Genomic DNA, 20628 nt, shown 5'->3' with positions numbered 1-20628 from the left:
CAGTCGCCATACTAGGACAGGGATTACAGCGTCCCAACTACTGCATCTACGCATCTACCTAGCGACCGACAATGTTGCTCTCGCTACGCTCCATTCTATTGTGGTCACTGTTCCGTATCACAATTTGAGGTGGGAACGGTGACATGGACGGAATAGGGAGCGTTTCGTCCGGGTCCCGCTAGAGGACTCCTCAGTAAGACTATCTAGCGGGGCCCTGCCTTAGACGCGGGGATGAGGGATAGTCGACTTCGCGGTGTATATATACAAATAAAAGACGTTTGAGTTCTTGCGAGAAACAAAACCCTCTAGCGTCGAGTTACGGCGATATCCTTTGCAGGAATTGTTCATTCAACTGTGAATATTTCAAAAAGTCAAATCTTTTTTTTAAATTTTGACTAATTCTTTTATTTTACGTGAGAGAACATTTACGTACTTTTCACAGAAATACACCTACTATCCCTTACGACTGAATCAATCGGATACGTCGGATTTATAATCCAGAAACAGCGTCTTAAAGTAGAAGTTCCGAGCTTCACTTTGATGAAAAAATTGTCGCCCTACGATGCTTCTTTGTCGAGTTATCGTCGGTCAAAGTTGGCCAATTCTTGCCCAAAATTTCTCGTCGCGGACTGCGGATCTTGATGCAAAATATGTATTTTCTACTTAATTACCTCAATAAACTAAAGTAATATACATTCCGCGACAAAATGATATGACAACCCAAAATTTTTCGTATTTCTCAACAGCAATAAAGTATAGGAAGGTTTTGCATGCAGCTGTATAAACGGTATAGGGATCACTGTTTATGTTGTTTTCCATGAATTATATCTGTTTATGTGAAAACCGAGTACGACAAAATGATAGGAGAATAGTAGCAGAGAAGTTAACAGCAAAATTTCTGTTGAAAAAGGTCAAATAATATCTAAATAGTTTATATTTCAATAATAGGCAGTGCGTGATACAGATGAAGTAATTAATTATGTAAAAATATTGGTTCATATCTTTTAAAACAGATCGTGGTACCGAATTAAATAAAACGGAAAAAATAATGATTTTAATTTTAAGAAACGATGCAAGCATTTCGGAAATATTGAAATTAATAGGTAGAAGTCAAAATGTAATTAAACTTTTTAAAAAATCCGGAGAAGTATGGTAAAAAGAAAAGCAAAGGACGACCGAAAATATTACGTATTGCGTCAAATTTCACCCTGACAGCACGTTAAATGCTTTGGGAGGCAACAATAAAAACCAACGAACAGCGTATTTTATAACGATCTGATTATATAAAACGTAAGAAACTTCAAAACATATTCATGACCGAATAGTATTTGTCATAGAGTATATTAGATGGAAGAAGAAGTAGAAGAATGTGCTTCTTATACCGAAGGAAAAAAGATTTACTCTCGATGGTCCAGATGGTTGATCATGTTATTTTCACGATCTTTGATCTCATCACTGGTCAATTGAATGTCGTTGATTGGTTAATTCAATTAACGCAGATTAAAGCATCGCTTTAACACTTGGCAGTAAAGCGAACAATTTTATTCGACTGTTTCATCACTCACGAAAAAAGAGACTATGTTCATTATAATTTTATCAGACAGCTTTGACACTAACAAGTAATGGGCGCATTTCTTTTAAATTCCATTACGTCGCTTTATCACTTGGACACAGTGCGGATAATGTCATTTGTGTCTTATTACGTCACTTAGTCACTTGATAAATAAATGATTAATTTTGGTTAGAATTTCATCAGATCGCTCTATCACACCTGAGAACAGGGTCAACGATATTATTTTCATTCTATCATATTTTATCCTCTTTCGTTGCAACAATGGAGGAAAAATGTTCAATTATACATTTTTATAGAATCAGAACTTGTAAAAAAATAAATCGGAAACCGTTTTTTTTACTGGTTTAATATTTCTAGTGTTAAAGACAGTGAAATTACAAAGATTCTTTCATAGAAAATCATTGTTTGATCTTCTTAAAGGATAATGGAAATATAAAATGTGAAAATACAAAAATAAATTTAAAAAAAATGTGAGGCGTTTCGTCCCAGACCCGCTAGTGGACTCATCAGTAAGGCTTTTCTAGCGGGCCCTGTCTCAGACGCTGGCAGTAGAGTGACATTGCTAGTCGAACACTTCAAATTCCAGGAAGATGGGTCGCAATTAGCTTGCATGACACACTCGGTAACGAATCACTGCTCCCGCGCTACCGGGAGCAGTCATTCGTGTTTTACCGAGCCGTAGGTGCAGCTGCCCAGTATGGCCCTTCCTAAACTATAACCCTGAGGATCTTTGTACTATATGTTTATAAAGATTGACTTGTGGGAGTCGTGTACTGTTAGAGAAACTATACGCTCTAACAGTACAATTGACTTAAGAGGTTAATTGACTGCGCCCCGGTACTATTGACTATATTAGGTAATTGACTTAATTCTAAGGCACTTGCACCATCCATCTCTTGTTGTCGTTCCGTGTTGCTGCCGATGCGAGCAACCCGGACGACTACAACAGATAGACGGAGACGGGCCAGACTAGGAAAGGGACTACAACATCCCCACTGCATCTACGCATCTTCCTGGCGTTCGACTATGTGACTCTACTGCAGTCCTAGTCCTGGTCACAGTTTCCTTTTCCATTCGAAAATCGACGAAGAAAATGTGACAAGGACAGGATTGTTGCCCAGCGTTTCGTCCGGGTCTCGCTAGTGGACTCTTCAGTGAAACTACCTAGCGGGACCCTGCCTTAGACGCGGGGCTGAAGGATGATCGACTTCGCGTTGTATATATACAAATAGAAGACGTTTTGAGTTCTTGCGAGAAACAAATCCCTCTAGCGTCGAGTGACGGCGATATCCATTGCAGGGATTGTGAATTCAACTGTGAATATTTCAAAAAGTCAATTCTTTTTTTTAAATTTTGTCTAATTCTCTTATTTTTTACGTGAGAGAACGTTTACGTACTTTTGACAGAAATACACCTACTATTCCTTACGCCTGAATCAGTAAGATGCGTCGGATTTATAATCCAGAAACAGCCTCTTAAAGTAGAGGTTCCGAGCTTTAATTTGATGAAAAAATTATCGCCGTACGATGATTCTTCGTGGAGTTATCGTCAGTCAAAGTTGGCCAATTCTTATGCGAAATTTCTATACGCACGACCTTTGGATCTTGATGTAAAATATGAATTTTCTACTTAATTACAACAATAAACTAAAGTAATATACATTTCGTGTCAATATGATAGGACACCCCACAATTTTTCGTGTTTTTGAAAAGCAATAAGGTATAGAAAGGTACTGCATGCAGCTGTATAAACGATATAACGATGACTGTTTATGTTGTTTTCCATGAATTATATCTGTTTATGTGAAAACCGGGTACGATAAAATGATAGGAGAATAGTAACAGAGAAGTCAGTAGCAAAATTTCTTTTCAAAAAGTTCAAATAATATCCAAATAGCTCATTTTCCAACAATAGGCAGTGCGTGATACGGATTAAGTAATCAGTTATGTGAAATTATTGGCCTATATCTTTTGAAACCGGCCATGGTATCGAATTCAATAAAACTGAAAAGAAATTATTTTAGTTTTATGAAACGATGCAAGCATTTCTACAATATCTAAATTAATAGAGGGAAGCCAAATTCTAAATAGAAATTTTTTGAAACACCCGGAGAGGTATGGTAAAAAGAAAAGCAAATAACGACCGTGTGTTGTGAATGATCGTTGTGCACGAAAAATATTAGGAATTGCAACGAATGCCAGCCTGACAGCACGTTAAATGGCAGAGGAAGCAGCGATAGAAACCAACGTGAGGAACGTATAGCGTATTTTACAACAATCTGATCATATAGAAAATAAAAAAGCTTCCGAGAAAGCCGCCATTTACAAAGAAACGTATTGCTGACCGAATAGTATTTGTCATAAAGCATATTAGATGGAAGAAGAAGTAGAAGAAAATGCTTTTAACCGATGAAAAAAGATTTACTCTCGATGGACCAGATGATTCGTGTTCCTAGTCAAACGTGGGATGAAAAAGGGAGGAATCATGGTTTGGGGAGGAATTGAATACAAAGAGGGAAACAAATATTAGTTTTATCAATGCGAAATTAAAAAGCGCTGATTATATAAAACTAATTGACAAAGAAATTGCAGGAAATGCGGAACGAATGAATGAAGTTGCATTCATCTTTCAGCAAGATAATTCATCAATGCATAAGGCCAAACCGGTAAAAACATATTTTGAATCTAATAATATTCAACTTTTACGGGCCTATATATATTGTCGTGGTCCATCGGTCAGGAGAGCTAAAGGATTGAAGAATTTGAAAAGTGGAGGGTGTAAGCAGCGCTCAACGTTCGTTACAGTGCATAGAATCAATGCACTAACGAATAGCGCTGCATGGGAAACAATGAAATTATGTAAACGAATTTGATATGCGATTACTTAGAAGAATAGCCCAGTCGACAAATAGATATCGACATTATCAACAGAAGATTGTCAAATGTTTACATCGCGGCTGTAAAGTGCTGCTACTGGTGTCGAGTTTGAATAGCTGATTTTGACTCTACAAAAACTGACGTCGCGCTGGAGTTTTTGTACACCGACTCAGGTGATACTCGTAAAAACGAATGCTGTGGTTTTTATTTTAGGCGTAGCAGTTTGTTTTCTTTCTCAATACCTCTAATAATTTAATAATAATGTAACAACAGTCTTAGAATCCATCTTTGTAAAAATCTTTCTAGTGTTTTAGCATTTTTGCCATTTCTCCACTGAAACAGCATTCTCGAAATCATTCCCCTGTTACTTGTCGCATCTGCCCATTTTTCTTGTAAATGAATAAAATCTATAGTTTAATGATCGGTATTGTCACACAAAACTTTACAAGCATGTTATTCAAAACGGTGACCATGATATCTCAAAATCCATGTAACCGTTTGCATTCAAAAATCAGCTGCACATTTCGCTTAGTCAATCATTTTTTAACGAGCAAAATGAATCGAATTGAGTGTTGTTATTTAAAAAGAAAACACATGCGTCATTTTTGGATCTCATAACTGGTCAATTGAATCTTGTTGATTGGTCAATCCAAATGACGCAGATTAAAGCATCGCTTTAACACTTTATATAAAGCGGACAATTTTATTCGACCGTTTCATTACTCGCGAAGAAAACGATTAAATTCATCATAATTTTACCAGGCATTTTGATTTTAATTTTACTACGTCGCTCTATTTCTTTGGCACAGTGCGGACAATGTCATTTGAATTCTATTATGACACTTTATTACTTGAGAAATAAATGATTAATTTTGGTTAGAATTTCATCGGATCGCTCTATCACCTGAGAACCGAATCAACGGTATCGTTTTCATTTCATCACATTCTACCGTCATTTGTTGTAGTGGTGGTGTTCTGTCATCTGGCGTTCGTTTTTATCCACTGGAGAATTAAATACCAATGGAGAAAATTAGAGAAACGAACCGCCTAATCGAAATAGAAAAAATCTTGACTGGTTTGGTATTTCAAGTGTTAAAAACATTGAAATTGCAGATTCTTTCATAGGAAATTATTAAATAAACATCTTAAGGGATAATGGAAATGTAAAATGTGAAAATGAAAAAATAAAATACAAAAAAATGTGAGGAGGCGTTTCGTCCCAGACCCGCTAGCGGACTCATCAGTAAGGCTATCCTAGCGGGTCCTGCCTTAGACGCGGCGCGCGGACGAGGGTCAGCGGAGCAACATTTTGACGTCGGACACTTGAAGGACCAGGAAGATGGGTTGCATTTAAGTTGCGTGACGCGCCCGATAACGCATCGTGTCGCCCGAGAGGAGTCTGACGAGCGACTGCTGTTATCGAGCCGCAGATGCAACTGTCTAGTAAGGCGTCTTTTGGAATTTGGAAATTTTAGGAGGTGTAGAATTGGAAGTCTAATCTAGTTATTGTTACTGTTACTATTGTCTGTGAATCTAATTGACTGTTAATTGACCCTGTCTTGGGAAGAAGGCACGGTCAAAGGCACTTTTGTTAGTCGATCTGTTGGAGGCGGCATCTCTGACAGATCGGCAATATTGTTGCCATACTAAGAAAGGTACTAGAGGTTCCCTACTGCTGCATCTACGCATCTTCCGGGCGTCCAACAATGTTACCCAAGCTGCGCTCCTATAAGTACAGGTCATGGTTTCTGGACGGAATCAAGGTGCACGTCAAACGGATTACCAATTTGACGCGCGGTATGGAATGTGAAACACATGACGAGGACGGACTAGGTGGAGCGTTTCGTCCTGGTTCCCGCTAGAGGACTCCTCAGTAAGGCTTCTAGCGGGGCCTAGCCTTAGACGCGGGGATGAGGGATAGTCGACTTCGCGTTGTATATATACAAATAAAAGACGTTTGAGTTCTTGCGAGAAACAAATCCCTCTAGCGTCGACTGACGGCGATATCCTTTGCAGGAATTGTTCATTCAACTGTGAATATTTCAAAAAGTTAATTATTTTTTTTAAATTTTGTCTAATTCTCTTATTTTACGTGAGAGAACGTTTACGTACTTTTGACAGAAATACACCTACTATTCCTTAAGCCTGAATCAGTAGGATGCGTCGGATTCAGAATCCTGAAACAGGCTCTTAAAGTAGAGGTTCCGAGCTTTAATTTGATGAAAAAATTATCGCCCTACGATGCTTCTTCGTCGAGTTATCGTCGGTCAAATTTGGCCAATTCTTACCCAAAATTTCTCGACGCGGAATGCGGATATTGATGTAAAATATGAATTTTCTACTGAATTCCAGTAATAAACTAAAGTAATATAAGAAGAAGTGGAAGAAAATGCTTTTAACCGATGAAAAAAGATTTACTCTCAATGGTCCAGATGGTTGATCGTGTTATTTTCACGATCTTAGAGTGGAGCCGGTGTTTCTAGTCAAACGTCGGATGAAAGGGAGAGTTAATCATGGTTTGGGAGGGAATTGGTTATGAAAATAACCTGGTCCTACCAACGCAACTTAAAAATAACGACGCAACGGTAGAAGCTGTGTTTTTTCTTCACACAGTCTTACATGGTAGGTAGGTAGATCGAACTGTACCATTTTAGCTTTTGACTGTCGCGCACCAGGATATGTTTTAAGCATGCCAATGGAATTGAAAAAACCTGTTGCCGGTTTTTCCTGCTGGCTTTCCGCTGGTTGACTTAGCTCTACAGCGAAGTATGCCGGTTTGAGCCTCTGTATCGATACGGAGATGATTTTTCCCTCAACCGCAATTGCGAAAACGCGGTCAGAAATTCTCTCTATTACACTCTATTCGGACCGGTATATGGTTGCTCTAATGAGTGTTTATGCATGTCTCTACGGAGAAAAAAAATGTGTGCAACTGTGTAATCCCTTATGCTGGAAAACACGGTTCTTGTGGATCAATTGTGGATCAGAGTCTAGGTCTTCCGAATCGAAGAATTCTGCCGGTACCCTCAAGGTAGTGCCGTACACTAACTCTGCAGGAGAACAATTCAGGTTTTCTTCTTTCAAGCAGGTTCTTAATTCCAGTAACACAGCTGGTAACGCGTTGAGCCAATTTTTGTGTTCGTGGCATCTCAAGGCCACTTTAAGAGAACGGTGCCAATGTTCAATCGTGCCGTTCGATTGGGGATGATAGGCCATGGTTTTACATCTTCGACCGCCAATTAATTTAACAAGCGCTGCGAACAACGCGGTCCCTCGAACTGACTCCCACGATTGGTGGTTATCCGTTTGGGCGCTCCAAATCATGCGACTCAACGCGCGAACAAATTTTTCGCCACGCATTCAGCGGAGGTCTCCATAATAGGGATGGCTTCGGACGATCGTAACGATAACCTTGCGAAGGCGGTAAGGGTCCAACGATGTCCCTTGGACCCCCCAGATGCGCGAACCTCGCATCCGAAACAGTAATCTTCTCTGGTAGTAGAGAATCGTGTCGATGCACCTTTGCGCGTTGGCAGGTGCGACAAGAACGCGCCCAATCCGCTATATCTTTGTTCATCGACGGCCAACCGAATTTGGATTCGGTGGCAACCGCGTATCTAGTGGCTCTGTTGTTTGGATGTGAGAGACGGTGGACGACATCTAATACCCTCTTCCGCAGAGCTTTCGGTACGTACGTCCGTATCTGGTCGTCCGATGCTTGGCAGTGCAGTCATGTCTCCCATACTGACGCTTAGATTGTCCACTAAAATGGACAGTTTAGGGAGAAGAGAGACGATCCTTGCGGTTCATTTTTATAGTCACGAATTGTCAATAACTATAAAGACGAGCTGCAAGGCTCGAATAATGATATCTCCTCTTCCCAAATTGTCCATATTTATGGACAATTTAACCGTTAGTTAGGGAGACATTACTGTACTACCTACCAGTAACTCCGGCACATTTTTGGAGCAAAGCGTCTGAAATAAAGGAAGTCTCATTTTTTATTATACAAAACTAATTGACGAAGAAATTGCAGCAAATGCGGATCGAATTAATGGAGATGCATTCATCTTTCAGCAAGATAATGCATCAGTGCATAAGGCCAAACCGGTAAAAATACATTTTGAATCTAATAATATTCAGCTATTACGGGCCTATTTATATTGTCGTGGTCCATCGGTTAGTGGAGGTAAAGGATTGAAGAATTTGAAAATTGGAAAGACTAAGCAGCGCTGAACGTTCCTTAGAGTGCATAGGATCAACGTGTTAATGAACAGCGCTGCATAGGAAATGAGGAAATTATGTAAACGGATTTGATATGCGATTACTTGAAAGAATAGCCCAGTCGACAAATAGATATCGACATTATCAACAGAATATTGTCAAATGTTTACATCGCGGCTGTAAAGTGCTGCTGCTCGTGTCGAGTTCGAATAGCTGATTTTGACTCTATAAAAACTGACGTCGCGTTGGAGTTTTTGTACACCGACTCAGGTGATACCTGTAAACACGAATGCTCTGGTTTTTATTTTAGACGTTGCAGTTTTTTTTTCTTTCTTAATAGTTCTAATAATTTAATAATAATGTAACAACGTTCTTAGAGCCCGTCTTTATTAAAATCTTTCCAGTGTTTTTTAGCATTTTTACCATTTCTTCACTGAAAGGGCATTCTTAAAATCATTCCACTGTTACTTGTCGCATCTGTTCATTTTTCTTGTAAATTAATAAAATCTATACTTTAATAATCAGGATTGTCACACGAAACTTTACAAGCATGTTTTTCAAAACGGTGACCATGATATCTCAAATTCTGCGTGCCAATTTGCCTTCAGAAATTAAGTGCACATTTCGCATAGTTAATCTTTTCTCAACCCGAAAAGTAAAACGAATTCGGTATTGTTATTTTAAAAAAAAGCATGTGCGTCGCTTTTGGATCTCATAACTGGTCAATTGAATGTTCTTGATTGGTCAATCCAAGTGACGCATATTGAAGTAGTGCTTTAACACTCGCGAATAAAGCGAACAATTTTATTCGACTGTTTCATTATTCGCGAAAAAAGCGACTAAGTTCATTATAATTTTATCAGACAGCTTTGATACTCACAAATAATGGGCGCATTTTCTTTTTAATTTTATTACGTCGCTTTATTTCTTGGGCACAGTGCGAACAGTATCATTTGAGCTATATTACGTCACTGAGTCACTTGAAAAATAAACGATTCATTTCGGTTAGAATTTCATAAGATTGCTGTATCACCTGAGAACAGAGAGAATCAACGATATTGATTCGTTCGTCTTCACCCATTGGAGAATTAGATACCAATGGAGAAATTACAGAAACGAACCGCCTATTTGAAATAGAAAAAAGGTTTTTTCCCGCGAGGCTAAAAGTGCATCAAGGAACGCAATAGTCGAGTTTTTGACACTGAAATTATGTGAACTGCGGATCTTGCATCTTTGTTAATAATAGATCATTTATACTGGAACAAATGTATACATTAATTCTACAGCTAACATATATAGATTCATGAGAATAACATGATTGGATTCACTTCAACCTCCCTATGATTTTTACTGTAAAACACTCTTGCATGAAGAGGTTCGTATAAAATTATCCCGACATATACATTTTTATAGAATCAGGTGTTGTGAAGAATAAATCGGATACCGTTTATTTCGACAGCTTTGATATTACTGGTGTTCAAGACATTGAAATTACAAAGATTCCTTCATTGTAAATCATTCAATGAATTTCTTAAGGAATAATGGAAATATAAAATGTGAAAATGGAAAAATAAAATACAAAAAAATGTGAGGCGTTTCGTCCCAGACCCGCTAGTGGACTCATCAGTAAGGCTATCCTAGCGGGTCCTGTCTTAGACGCAGGACGAATACAGCGGAGTAACAATGGTCGGAAATTTCAGGTTGATGGGTAGGAATCGAGTTATGTTACCGCTCGATAAGGCATCAGGCTGAACGCGAGGAGTCTGACGAGCAGTCGTTTGTGCTTTTATCGAACCGCAGGTGCAGCTGTCCTAGTATAGACCTTACACTATTTAAATTTCAACAGGAATATAGGATTTGAAATATAACAATTATTGAGCATGTTTATTGCCTATTGTTGCGATTATTGTCTACTCTTGATATTATTGTCATTATATTGCATGCCGCCATGGGCTTAAAGCTTAATCTAAGGCACTTAGCAGTCGATCTGTTGGAGTCGCCTCTTTCGGTGTTCGGGCTTCTCCGACAGATCGACGGCGCAGTCGCCATACTAGGACAGGGATTACAGCGTCCCAACTACTGCATCTACGCATCTACCTAGCGACCGACAATGTTGCTCTCGCTACGCTCCATTCTATTGTGGTCACTGTTCCGTATCACAATTTGAGGTGGGAACGGTGACATGGACGGAATAGGGAGCGTTTCGTCCGGGTCCCGCTAGAGGACTCCTCAGTAAGACTATCTAGCGGGGCCCTGCCTTAGACGCGGGGATGAGGGATAGTCGACTTCGCGGTGTATATATACAAATAAAAGACGTTTGAGTTCTTGCGAGAAACAAAACCCTCTAGCGTCGAGTTACGGCGATATCCTTTGCAGGAATTGTTCATTCAACTGTGAATATTTCAAAAAGTCAAATCTTTTTTTTAAATTTTGACTAATTCTTTTATTTTACGTGAGAGAACGTTTACGTACTTTTCACAGAAATACACCTACTATCCCTTACGACTGAATCAATAGGATGCGTCGGATTTATAATCCTGAAATAGCGTCTTAAAGTAGAAGTTCCGAGCTTTAATTTGATGAAAAAATTGTCGCCCTACGATGCTTCTTTGTCGAGTTATCGTCGGTCAAAGTTGGCCAATTCTTACCCAAAATTTCTCGACGCGGACTGCGGATCTTGATGCAAAATATGAATTTTCTACTTAATTACCTCGATAAACTAAAGTAATATACATTCCGCGACAAAATGATATGACACCCCAAAATTTTTCGTATTTCTCAAAGGCAATAAAGTATAGAAAGGTTTTGCATGCAGCTGTATAAACGGTATAGCGATCACTGTTTATGTTGTTTTCCATGAATTATATCTGTTTATGTGAAAACCGAGTACGACAAAATGATAGGAGAATAGTAGCAGAGAAGTTAACAGCAAAATTTCTGTTGAAAAAGGTCAAATAATATCTAAATAGTTTATATTTCAATAATAGGCAGTGCGTGATACAGATGAAGTAATTAATTATGTAAAAATATTGGTTCATATCTTTTAAAACGGGTCGTGGTACCGAATTAAATAAAACTGAAAAAATAATGATTTTAATTTTAAGAAACGATGCAAGCATTTCGGAAATATTGAAATTAATAGGTAGAAGTCAAAATGTAATTAAACTTTTTAAAAAATCCGGAGAAGTATGGTAAAAAGAAAAGCAAAGGACGACCGAAAATATTACGTATTGCGTCAAATTTCACCCTGACAGCACGTTAAATGCTTTGGGAGGCAACAATAAAAACCAACGAACAGCGTATTTTATAACGATCTGATTATATAAAACGTAAGAAACTTCAAAACATATTCATGACCGAATAGTATTTGTCATAGAGTATATTAGATGGAAGAAGAAGTAGAAGAATGTGCTTCTTATACCGAAGGAAAAAAGATTTACTCTCGATGGTCCAGATGGTTGATCATGTTATTTTCACGATCTTTGATCTCATCACTGGTCAATTGAATGTCGTTGATTGGTTAATTCAATTAACGCAGATTAAAGCATCGCTTTAACACTTGGCAGTAAAGCGAACAATTTTATTCGACTGTTTCATCACTCACGAAAAAAGAGACTATGTTCATTATAATTTTATCAGACAGCTTTGACACTAACAAGTAATGGGCGCATTTCTTTTAAATTCCATTACGTCGCTTTATCACTTGGACACAGTGCGGATAATGTCATTTGTGTCTTATTACGTCACTTAGTCACTTGATAAATAAATGATTAATTTTGGTTAGAATTTCATCAGATCGCTCTATCACACCTGAGAACAGGGTCAACGATATTATTTTCATTCTATCATATTTTATCCTCTTTCGTTGCAACAATGGAGGAAAAATGTTCAATTATACATTTTTATAGAATCAGAACTTGTAAAAAAATAAATCGGAAACCGTTTTTTTTACTGGTTTAATATTTCTAGTGTTAAAGACAGTGAAATTACAAAGATTCTTTCATAGAAAATCATTGTTTGATCTTCTTAAAGGATAATGGAAATATAAAATGTGAAAATACAAAAATAAATTTTAAAAAAATGTGAGGCGTTTCGTCCCAGACCCGCTAGTGGACTCATCAGTAAGGCTTTTCTAGCGGGCCCTGTCTCAGACGCTGGCAGTAGAGTGACATTGCTAGTCGAACATTTCAAATTCCTGGAAGATGGGTCGCAATTAGCTTGCATGACACACTCGGTAACGAATCACTGCTCCCGCCGTAATCGGGAGCAGTCATTCGAGTTTTACCGAGCCGTAGGTGCAGCTGCCCAGTATGGCCTTTCCTAAACTATATCCCTGAGATTTTTATTATTGCTTAGATATGGAATTGACTTATGGGAGCCCTGTACTGTTAAAGGACTTACTATACGCTGTAACAGTACAATTGACTTACGTAGTTAATTGACATCACCTGGTCCTATTGACTATATTAGGTAATTGACTTAATTGTAAGGCACTTGCACCATCCATCTCTTGTCATGTTGTCGTTCCGTGTTGCTGCCGATGCGAGCAACCCGGACGACTACAACAGATAGACGGAGACGGGCCATACTAGGAAAGGGACTACAACATCCCCACTGCATCTACGCATCTTCCTGGCGTTCGACTATGTGACTCTACTGCAGTCCTGGTCCTGGTCACAGTTTCCTTTTCCATTCGAAAATCGACGAAGAAAATGTGACAAGGACAGGATTGTTGCCCAGCGTTTCGTCCGGGTCTCGCTAGTGGACTCTTCAGTGAAACTACCTAGCGGGACCCTGCCTTAGACGCGGGGCTGAAGGATGATCGACTTCGCGTTGTATATATACAAATAGAAGACGTTTTGAGTTCTTGCGAGAAACAAATCCCTCTAGCGTCGAGTGACGGCGATATCCATTGCAGGGATTGTGTATTCAACTGTGAATATTTCAAAAAGTCAATTCTTTTTTTTAAATTTTGTCTAATTCTCTTATTTTTTACGTGAGAGAACGTGAACGTACTTCTGACAGAAACACGCCTACTATCCCTTACGCTGGAATTAGTAGGATGCGTCGGATTCAGAATCCTGAAACAGCCTCTTAAATTAGAGGATCCGAGCTTTAATTTGATGAAAAAATTATCGCCCTGCGATAATTCTTCGTCGAGTTATCGTCGGTCAAGTTTGGCCAATTCTTACACAAAATTTCTCGACGCAGAATGCGGATATTGATGTAAAATATGAATTTTCTACTTAATTACAGCAATAAACTAAAGTAATATAAGAAGAAGTGGAAGAAAATGCTTTTAACCGATGAAAAAAGTTTTACTCTCCATGATCCAGATGGTTGATCGTGTTATTTTCACGATCTTAGAATGGAGCCGGTGTTTCTAGTCAAACGTCGGATGAAAGGGGGAGTTAATCGTGGTTTGGGGAGGAATTGGAAATGAAAATAACCTGGTCCTACCAACGCAACTTAAAAATAACGACGCAACGGTAGAAGCTGCGTTTTTTCTTCACACAGTCCTACATGCTAGGTAGGTAGATCGAACTGTGTCATTTTAGCTTTTGACTGTCGCGCACCAGGATATGTTTTAAGCATGCCAATGGAATTGGAAAAACCTGTTGCCGGTTTTTCCTGCTGGCTTTCCGCTGGCTGACTTAGCTCTACAGCGAAGTATGCCGGTTTGAGCCTCTGTATCGATACGGAGATGATTTTTTCCTCAACCGCAATTGCGAAAACGCGGTCAGAAATTCTCTCTATTACTCTCTATTCGGGCCGGTATATGGTTGCTCTAATGGGTGTTTATGCATGTCTCTACGGAGAAAAAAAATGTGTGCAGCTGTGTAAGTCCTTATGCTGGAAAACACGGTTCTTGTGGATCAAATGTGGATCAGAGTCTGGGTCTTCCGAATCGAAGAATTCTGCCGGTACCCTCAAGGTAGTGCCGTACACTAAGTCTGTTGGAGAACAATTCAGGTTTTCTTCTTTCGAGCAGGTTCTTAATCCTAGTAACACAGCTGGTAATGCGTCGTCCCAACTTTTGTGTGCGTGGCATCTCAAGGCCACTTTAAGAGAACGGTGCCAATGTTCAATCGTGCCGTTCGATTGGGGATGATAGACCGTGGTTCTACATTTTCGACCGCCATCTTATGCATCAGTGCATAAGGCCAAACCGGTAAAAGCACATTTTGAATCTAATAATATTCAACTTTTACGGGCCTATTTATATTGTCGTGGTCCATCGGTCAGGAGACGTAAGGGATTGAAGAATTTGAAACTTGGTAAGACTAAGCAGCGCTGAACGTTCCTTAGAGAGCATAGGATCAACGTGTTAATGAACAGCGCTGCATAGGAAATGAGGAAATTGTGTAAACGGATTTGATATTGCGATTACTTGGAAAGATGCTCCAGTCGAAAAATAGATAGCGACGTTATCAACAGAATATTGTCAAATGTTTACATCGCGGCTGTAAAGTGCTGCTGCTGGTGTCAAGTTTGAACAGCTGATTTTGACTCTACAAAAACTGACGTCGTGCTGGAGTTTTTGTACACCGACTCAGGTGATACCCGTAAAAACGAATGCTCCGGTTTTTATTGTAGACGTAGCAGTTTGTTTTCTTTCTTAATAGTTCTAATAATTTAATAATAATGTAACAACGTTCTTAGAGCCTGTCTTTGATAAAATCTTTCCAGTGTTTTAGCATTTTTACCATTTCTCCACTGAAAGGGCATTCTTAAAATCATTCCACTGTTACTTGTCGCATCTGTTCATTTTTCTTGTAAATTAATAAAATCTACACTTTAATAATCAGGATTGTCACACGAAACTTTACAAGCATGTTTTTCAGAACGGTGACCATGATATCTCAAATTCTACGTGCCAATTTGCCTTCAGAAATTAAGTGCACATTTCGCACATAGTTAATAATCTTTTCTTATCCCGAAAAGTAAAACGAATTCGGTATTGTTATTTAAAAAAAAACATGTGCGTCGCTTTTGGATCTCATAACTGGTCAATTGAATGTTCTTGATTGGTCAATCCTTGTGACGCAGATTAAAGCATCGCTTTAATTGTTTATTATTCGCGAAAAAAGCGACAAAATTCATTATAATTTTATCAGATAGCTTTGATACTCACAAATAATGGGCGCATTTTTCTTTTTAATTTTATTACGTCGCTTTATTTCTTGGGCACAGTGCGAACACTGTTATTTGAGCTATATTACGTCACTGAGTCACTTGAAAAATAAATGATTAATTTCGGTTAGAATTTCATAAGATTGCTGTATCACCTGAGAACAGAGAGAATTAATGATATATTGTTTTCATTTTATCACATTCTACCCTGTTTTGTTGCAGCAAAGGAGGGAAAAAGTTCTGCCATCCGGCGTTCCTTTTTGCCCAGTGGAAAATGAGATAACAAGGGAGAAATTAGCTGAGAGATACGCAGCGTCTATTCGAAATAGAAAAAAGTTCTTTCTCGCGGGGTTAAAAGTGCATCGAGGAACGGAATAGTGAAATTTTTGACACAGGAATTATCTGAACTGTAGATTTTGCACATTCCAAAGTCTAGAATTCTTCATCTTTGTACAAGTTACTTTGTTCTTACAATCCGCGACAAACAGATGACACGTCTCAAAATTGAATGATTTTGAGCTCTGTAACATTATCATCAACGTTTCGTTTATCTGCATACCTTCAAAAATACCCGTATAATATTCACGAATGAATTAAATTTTTAGTTAACTCTGTTCTTATTTGATCGCACATTATTTCCATAAAAATTCTCTTGTCTTACAAATAATACTGCTTAGTCTTGTAAAATTCCCTCTTAGATACTATGTTAATAACAGATGTGTAATAAATGTATTCATTAATACTATAGCTAATGTGTAACATTTCATTAACAATCACATTATTGGATTCTTTTCGAAGCTTCCTACGATTTTTACTGTACAATACTCTTGCATACAGAAGTTCCTTTAAAATTTTCGGACGCATACATTATCGTAGAATCAGGTGTTACAAAAGGAAAAATCGGAAACCGTTTATTTCGACTGGTTTGGTATTTCTAGTGTTAAAGATAGTGAAATTACAAATTTTCTTTCATACAAAATCATTGTTAGATCTTCTTAAAGGATAATGGAAATATAAAACGTGAAAATGGAAAAATAAAATACAAAAAAATGTGAGGCGTTTCGTCCCAGACCCGCTAGCAGACTCTTCAGTGTGGCTATCCTAGCGGGTCCTGTCTTAGACGCATGACGAATACAGCGGAGTAACAATGGTCGGAAATTTCAGGTTGATGGGTAGGAATCAAGTTACGTTACCGCTCGATAAGGCATCAGGCTGCACGCGAGGAGTCTGACGAGCAGTCGTTTGTGATTTTATCGAACCGCAGGTGCAGCTGTCTTAGTATGGACATTAGATTATTGGAATTTTAACAGGAATAGAGGATTTGAAATTGAACAATTATGAACACTATATATATTGCTATTGTTTCAACTATTTCAACTATTTCTTTTTATCACTACTATTGATAACCCTTAAGCGGGCTTCATGCTTTGGTTTAAGGCACTTGTCGATCTGTGTTCGTCGTTCTGGTGTCGTTTGGGCTCATGAACAGCTCAGAACGATCCCGACAGATCGACGAGTGCTGGCCATACTACGAAAGGGACTACAGCGTCCCAACTGCTGCATCTACGCATCTACCTGGCGACCGACATTGTTGCTCTAGCTACGCTCCAATGGTCTGGTCACTGTTCCGTATCACAGATAGGATTAGGTTAAACAGGAACGGTGACGTGGACGGAATAGGGAGCGTTTCGTCTGGGTCCCGCTAGAGGACTCCTCAGTAAGACTTTCTAGCGGGGCCCTGCCACAGACGCGGGGTTGAGGGATAGTCGACTTCGCGTTGTATATATACAAATAAAAGACGTTTGAGTTCTTGCGAGAAACAAATCCCTCTAGCGTCGACTGACGGCGATATCCTTTGCAGGAATTGTTCATTCAACTGTGAATATTTCAAAAAGTCAATTGTTTTTTTTAAATTTTGACTAATTCTATTATTTTACGTGTGAGAACGTTTACGTACTTTTGACAGAAATACACCTACTATTCCTTACGCCTGAATCATTACTATGTGTCGGATTTATAATCCTGAAACAGCATCTTAAAGTAGAGGTTCCAAACTTTAATTTGATGAAAAAATTATCGCCCTGCGATGATTCTTCGCCGAGTTATCGTCGGTCAAAGTTAGCCAATTTTTATCCGTAATTTCTCTGTTGATCTTGATGAAAAATATGAATTTTCTACCTAAATTGCAGTAAACTAATGTAAAATAGTAGTTTGTTTCCTTTTTCTACATTTGTAATAGGTTGATGATAATGTAACAGCATTCTTAACAAGCATTCTTCTTTCTTTCTTAAAGTCTTTCCACTGTTTTAACACTGTAGCATCTATCCACTGAAACGGCATTCTTAAAATCTTGCCACTGTTTCCTGTCACATATTTTTCTTATAAATGCATAAAATCTACAGTCTCCAATGTCAGTATTGTTACATGAATCTTTACAAGCATGTTTTTCAAAATGGTGGCCATGATATCTCAAAATCTTCGTGACCATTTTCCTTTATAAATTAGGATCCCATTTCGAATACTTAAACTGTTTTTAATCCGCAAAGTGAAACAAAGTCAGTATCGCTATTAAAAAGGAAAAACACCTGCGTCGCTTTTGGATCTCATAACTGGCCAATTGAATGTCCTTAATTGGTCTATCGAAGTGACCATGATTGAAGCATCGCTTTAAAACTCGCGAATAAAGCGAATAATTTTATTAGAATGTCTCGTTTCTCGCGAACGAAGCGATGAAATTCATTACAACTTTAGTACTCACAAATAATGTGCTCGTTCTTATTTTAATTTTATTACGTCGCTTCATTCCTTGAGCACAGCGCGGAGAATCTCATTTGAGTTCTATTACGTCACTTTATTACTTGAGAAATAAATGAATAAGCTTGCTTAGAATTTCATCAGATCGCTCTAACGCGCGTAGCACAAGTCGTATGACAGATTTGCATCGCGCGCCGAAGCTTCTTGATTGTTGATGACGCTGCAATAAAATATCGTAGGAAGCGCAACAATACATCTACGTTACTATCGGAAACCGTTTAGTCCAATATTCCAATTAGCAATGTCCTACAAAATCTAGTTGCGTAAGACTATTTGTAGTCTTGTTGGAAAATTATATACAAAACAAATTGTTAACTCTTTTAAAGATCAACCAGATCTTATTCCGAGTAACAATTTATTGTATTATAAAGGTGTACGGCGAGGAGCCCATAATAGACCATTAACTTGGTCGCCCCCGTTCGCTTGTCACCAAAACAACGAAAAAACTACAGTCAAGTGGTGTTAGCAAGGTTGGCAAATCAACACAGCGATTGTCACGAGAATGCGGTATTTCCCATATAACAGTTCATGGAGTATCGAGAGAGAACGACGTTTGAAAATTCAAGCGTCAACGTGCTCCAAAATACACCGTCAGAAAGCTCGAAATAATTCCGAAATGTTGCCGTGCAGTCCGTTCGATATATTTTAAAAAAGACGCATCGATTGTTCTGCATGATGAAAAATATTTCACTTTTGCTCGCCATGAATTGGCGGAGAAGGATATATTTTATAAGGACAGCGTCGAAAATGTATCCAACGATCTTAGATATGCCGGTCATGCGAAATACGAGCCAAAAGCACTCGTCTCGATCGCCATTTCATCGAATGGTGTATTAACGCCATTCACTCGTGCGAAAATAAGTCGAAAAGATGGAATAACATTTTTCTGTTTGAAGCTTCGTTTACGAGATAATCGATTTTGAAGATTGTTTCAAGCGCGCACGTAGCATGATTATGCTCATTTACAGTTTAATATTTGTTGTTCTCTGTTATTGTTACTCTGTCTGTATCAATCGAATTGTAACAATGTCTCGCTACAGCAATCGTGAATACGTTGACATGGTGCAAGCGTTAGGAGCTTGCAATGGAAGTGCAACAGCAGTAGTTAAGTGTTACAGGCAACGATTTCCAAATCGTCGTCATTCAGGCAATAAGGTGATACAGAGAACAGAGCAAAGATTAATTGAGTGCGGTTTACTTCATGATTACCATAAATCTTGTGATTTTATCTTCGTTCGATTTTTACTCTAAAATATTGCATAAAGAAGTTCATACAAAATTTCCCGACGTATCCATTTTTACAGAATCAGAACTTGTAAGAGAAAAATACTGGAACCGTTTATTTTGACTGCTTTGATATTTTTCGTGTTCAAGATTCAAGATTCAAATTACAAAGATTCTTTCATAGGAAATCATTGAATTAATTTCTTAAGTGATACGGGATTTGTAGTGAAAATGGAAAAATATAGCAAAAAAAATATAGGGCGTTTCGTCCCGGACCCGCTAGTACCCTCATCTGTAAGGCTATCTCTAGCGGGGTCCTGCCTTATACATACGAATTGAAGTTGATTAAGTATTTGTGAGAAAGGTATCCATCTGGTGTCGAGTGCCGGTGGAAGCCATCGCAGGAATTATTTATTCAACTGTGAATCTTTCAAAAAATCGATTCGTCTTTTTACACATTGTCCAATTCTTTTATTTTATGTGCGAGAATCGTAACGTGTCCTAATACTTTGACATACACTTTGTGTCGAAGTACATGTGCACAAAAATTCACTTAATATTCCATACATCTACATTAGAGTATGAGGCGTCGGATTTATAATCCTGAAACAGCGTTTTAAAGTACAGGTTCCGAACTACAATTTGAAATAAGACTATCGTCCTAGGATGATTCTTTGTGGAGCTGTCGTCAGTCAAACTTGACCAATTTTTATCCAAGATTTTTCTACGCGCGGACCTTGATGAAAAATATAAACTGTCCACCTTCATTGCAACAAACTATGG

General features: G+C 38.4%; 1 protein-coding gene and 1 long non-coding RNA gene across 3 annotated transcripts in view; one reads left to right on the top strand and one right to left on the bottom strand.

The window, feature by feature from the left end:
- LOC143260402 (uncharacterized) overlaps positions 1–6393 on the bottom strand; it is a 113878-nt gene extending 107485 nt beyond the window's left edge. The window contains exon 1 of the long non-coding RNA XR_013034552.1: positions 5718–6393. This is a non-coding gene — a long non-coding RNA (uncharacterized LOC143260402). The remainder of the gene's footprint in view (positions 1–5717) is intronic.
- The window catches only part of MCU (mitochondrial calcium uniporter), a 324119-nt gene that overhangs the window by 180491 nt on the left and 123000 nt on the right, over positions 1–20628 (top strand). The gene's annotated exons all lie outside the window — the stretch shown is intronic.

The sequence above is a fragment of the Megalopta genalis genome, chromosome 12 (genome assembly GCF_051020955.1).
Source record: "Megalopta genalis isolate 19385.01 chromosome 12, iyMegGena1_principal, whole genome shotgun sequence".
NCBI classification, from domain to species: domain Eukaryota; kingdom Metazoa; phylum Arthropoda; class Insecta; order Hymenoptera; family Halictidae; genus Megalopta; species Megalopta genalis.
Note: the sequence above shows the minus strand (reverse complement) of the source record. Positions and strands in the feature narration are given on the sequence as shown.